The 4,142-nt window shown below is 57.1% G+C and overlaps 1 long non-coding RNA gene across 1 annotated transcript; it reads left to right on the forward strand.

The window, feature by feature from the left end:
* Positions 1–224: 224 nt before the first annotated feature.
* LOC125934384 (uncharacterized) lies at positions 225–1,413 on the forward strand. The gene is made up of 3 exons (XR_007461366.1): positions 225–520; positions 768–847; positions 1,268–1,413. It is a non-coding gene; the product is annotated as an uncharacterized LOC125934384 (long non-coding RNA).
* The last annotated feature ends 2,729 nt before the right edge of the window (positions 1,414–4,142 follow it).

Consider the following 4,142-nt stretch of genomic DNA (forward strand, 5'->3'; position numbering starts at 1 on the left):
GGGAAAGTGTGAGGTCCCGCGGCCGGGCGCAGGGGCGGCGCGGGGGGCCGGGGAGGGCGCGGGCCGCTCTCTCCCTCTCACCAACCTTCCCGGCGGGGAGCTCCCTGCCCTGCCCGGCCCGGCCCTGCCCAGCGCCGCCCCCCGCCCGCCAGGCCCGGCATTCCTTGCGGGGGCATGTGGCTTCTTGCCGGCCCCGGGGGCACGCAGTTGGCTGGCGGCCGGGAGGGGGGCGCGCGGGGAGCGGGAGGCAGCGGGCGCCCGGGAGGGGCGGCGGCCAGGGGCCCGCCCGGCAGGGGGTGCAGCGCCCGGCGGGCTGGGGGACGCCGGGCGGGCGTCCGGGGTGGCCGGGAGCGGAGGTGGCGGGCGAGCGAAGCGGGTGGGCGACCGGCGCGGGCGGCCCCCCTCGCGCCTTCCCTGCGGCCGCCGCGGACTCCGAGCGGCTGCGGCGCGGCCTGCGGCGAACCGAGCGACACAGATCCCTGCACGCCACGCCGCCCCTTCCCCACCTGCGCGGCCTAGGGTGGGGACCCGGCGCCTGCGGGGGGGGGGGGGGGGGGGGGGGGGCTCCATGCCTGGTGGCTGGCCCTCAGCCACCCGTCAGGGGGCAGGGGTTGAGGGTCGCTGAGGCAGGAACCTAGGGCGGGAAGATGCCAAGGGACTTGCCCAAGGTCGCCCGGTCCATTCCTGATGGAATCTAGACTGGAGCCTGGGGCCTGCTGAGTAACCGGGAAACAGGAGAACCCCCAGATCCAAGCGTTATGTTTCAGGCCTCTGCCCAGCCTCTTCCAGAAGGATCACCGGGATCACCCTGGGATGGGTTAAGGCAGCCCACAAGTCCAGCTGCCAGGTAGGGGCAAGGTCCTATGGATTCGTAAAGTTTCACTGAGCACTTCTGCCCTGAGGAGCACTTCTCACTCGGATGGGCAATATTCACACACAACACACCGCGCGGTAGTGAAGTCCGGTGGTTAGACGCCTGGGTCTCCAAAGGGGCACTGCCTGTGTTCAAGCCCCGCTGACTGGCTATGTGACCCTGGGCAGGTGTAAGGGACTGAAAGTTTGTATGCTCCCCTACCCCCATTCATGGGTTGATGCTGTGGCCTTTCACGTGACTATATTTGGAGACTGGGCCTGCAAGATGATAAAGGTTAAATGAGGTCCTAAGGGTGGAGCCCGAATCTAATAGGGCTGGTACCCTTATAAGAAGAGGGAGAGACACCAGAGTGCGCGCTCGCTCTCTCTCTCTCTCTCTCTCTCTCTCCACCAGGTGACGACAGCGAGAAGGCACCAGTGTGCAAACCAGGAAGAGAATTCTCCCTAGGAACCTGATCGGCTTGCACCTTGATTTTTTGGACTTCTCAGCCTCCGAACCCGAGAAATAAATGTCTGGTGCTTTAGGCCACCCTGTCTATGGCATTGTGTTATGGCAGCCTGAACAGACTGAGACAGCAGGTTATCCAACTCCCCTGTGTGCCCATTTGTTCCCCTCGAAAATGTGGCCCGTGTTAGATTCCGTCCCAGACATTGCTGTATGAAATGGACCAAGATGAGTTTGGAGGGGGCCAGCTTAATACCCTCTCCAGCTTCATGTTCTTTTCCTTAGGGCACTTGTCACCCTTAGAACAGTCTTTTGCCAGCAGCATTATTTGATTAATACCTCATTCCCACTAACAGATGGTAAGTTCCACACGGGCAGGCACTTTTGCTCTCCACTGAATTGCCAGCACTCGTCACCGTGTCTGGCACCAGGGAAGAGCTAAGGAAAGACCAGCAACGTGCTAAGGCATAAACTTTAAGGAGGCACCCACCCTCAGGATCATGCACTTGCAGGCACGGCACCTGAAAATGAGCGTGTCCTTGAATCTGGCATCCTCGGTGCCTGGCTTGCCTTATCCTGGCCTCAGCCTTGCCCAGCACATAGCGTATTCTCAGTATTTGCCAAAGGAATTAACGACCAGCGACCCATGTCGCGATTCACCGGCCCCCTCTCATATGTCCTGCTGGCCCCCTGGAGAATCTCAACTCTGAAAGAGATCTGAGAAGCGAAGACAGGGCGGGTGGGTTATTGTCTTGAATCCTCGTCTCTTTGGGGTGCTCCCTCAGTGATCTCTGCTAGGCAAGGTGGGTAGTCCGATGGGTGAGGCTGGCGTTGAGAGGCAGTGAGGTAGGTAGGTACAGTGGAGAGTAGGAATGGAACTGGACTCCTGAGTCCTGGACCCGAACCTGATAGGAAGTCATAGGTGTATGCGGTGAGCATGGGAACATCACTTAAACGCACCAGGCCTTGGCGTCTAACTTGGTAAAATGGAAATCATCATAATTGCCAGGTTATCCCCATAAGGAATGAATGAGAGAAAGGCTGGGGCAAGACCTTGGGAGGGGCCAAGTGCTACGGGTTTGTAAAGGGTATTAGTATTTAACTGGCCACCCAGAGGCAAAGGGTGAGCAGGAAGAAGAGAGAGGGGGGATGGGGGGAAGACAGGCCAGAAAGGGGGAGGGGAAGGAGGGAAAAGGCAACAGAATCAAGGATGGAGGGGAAGAGGGAGAGAAGAGAGGAAAGCAGGCATGGGGGTGGGGAGGAAGAGACATGCAGACATTTTTCTGCATCTTGAATGGAAAACGATCCCCTCTGAGGAAAACATTCATTTGTCTCTCCAAGTAGAGAGGTCTTCTAGCCCTTTCCTGGGATGTCTTACTTTTCATTTACATCCCACCTTCATCAGGGAAAAGAATCGTGATGATTTATCACATAAACACATACTCAAACAGGACAGAGATTTCATGGAGAACGACTGATGCCAGTTCTACCAAGAATCTATCATAAGATGGCCAGCGATCCAGCTGCGCATTCGGTTCTGAGCCTCCTGGCAGCTACGGCAAAAAGGGAAACGTGATGGGTTACAGAGCTCTCGTTATTTGACACTGATTTATTCAGTGCACGATTACGTTCTTTCCATTCTTAGAGGAGTCCAGCCGCCTGGTGGACCAGAACCGAGCCTCACTGGCATGACTGAGGTGCATTACAAGTCCCTTCTGTGTCTGGAGCGGAGGCCGTGGGGGTGGGGTGGGGGAGGGAGAGGATGGCGCGCGGCAGGCCGTCCATTTGGGAAGAGAGAGAGATCACCACAGGTTGGCGTCCTTCACTGGGCCCATCTCAGCGGGCGCTGTAAAGCCTGCAACCGGTTGAAGGTCCAGCAACTGTTTCCGCGGTCTGCTGTGGACCCGTTTGCCCAGGGAGGGGCTTGGGGGAGGGGTGGTCAGCAGGCCTCACGGAGGACTCCACGCTGCTGGCAGTGGTCCCTCTCAGCTGGCTCCTCTGAGTCTGCACACGCAGAGATTAGGCATGTTGCGAACCCAGCAATGAGATGCAAACCCAAGAGGAGGGGGCAGAATGCAACTCAGGAGGCAGCAGCTCTGTTTTCACCCTTGGCAGCGTGCCAGGGTCCTGGAATGCCCGGCAGCCAGCGTGGCCGGAGGACTGGGAATCTGTGCCCACTTGGTTTCCCTAGAGGCTGGCACCACGAGCATCTGACAGGTCTGCTCTGGTTCCACCACAGCATCCTGTGTTGTTCCGTCCCATAACAAAGGGACAGGCCATTAGAGGGCTGGCCCCAGTCATGCGGTGACCTGGGCCGGGTCCCCCCGGCTCTGAGCTTCAGTCCTGGCTGTGCCATAAACTTTTTAGGTGACCTTGAGCAAGTTCCTGCCTTGCCCCGAGACTCAGCTTCCCTTTCTCGAGAAATAAAAGGTCCAACATGGTTCTTAATGGCAAATCAGGGGGGCAATGGGGGGAGAGCATGGAATTCTTAAGGGAGTTGTTGAATTAAATGCCCAGCAAGCACTGCCTATAGAGAGAATAAATGATACGCCTTGAACTTGCACGTGAGACAGATTTGTAAATGTATATACATACTTTTACGATGAACAAATGATAAGTTTATATTAAAATGTTACTGAATTCGGAGAAGCCGAATGTCACCATGTGTTTTGTTCACCAACTGATTCCAGCACAGCCACTTACAAGCTATGTAACCTTGGAGAAATTAACCACTCCTACCTTCCTTTCCCTGTCCAATGGGACTGATGTCAGGACCCATCTCACAGGGCCGTTTTACATAGCATAGTATCTGGCATACAATAAG

Source organism: Panthera uncia, chromosome D1, assembly GCF_023721935.1.
Source record: "Panthera uncia isolate 11264 chromosome D1, Puncia_PCG_1.0, whole genome shotgun sequence".
NCBI lineage: Eukaryota > Metazoa > Chordata > Mammalia > Carnivora > Felidae > Panthera > Panthera uncia.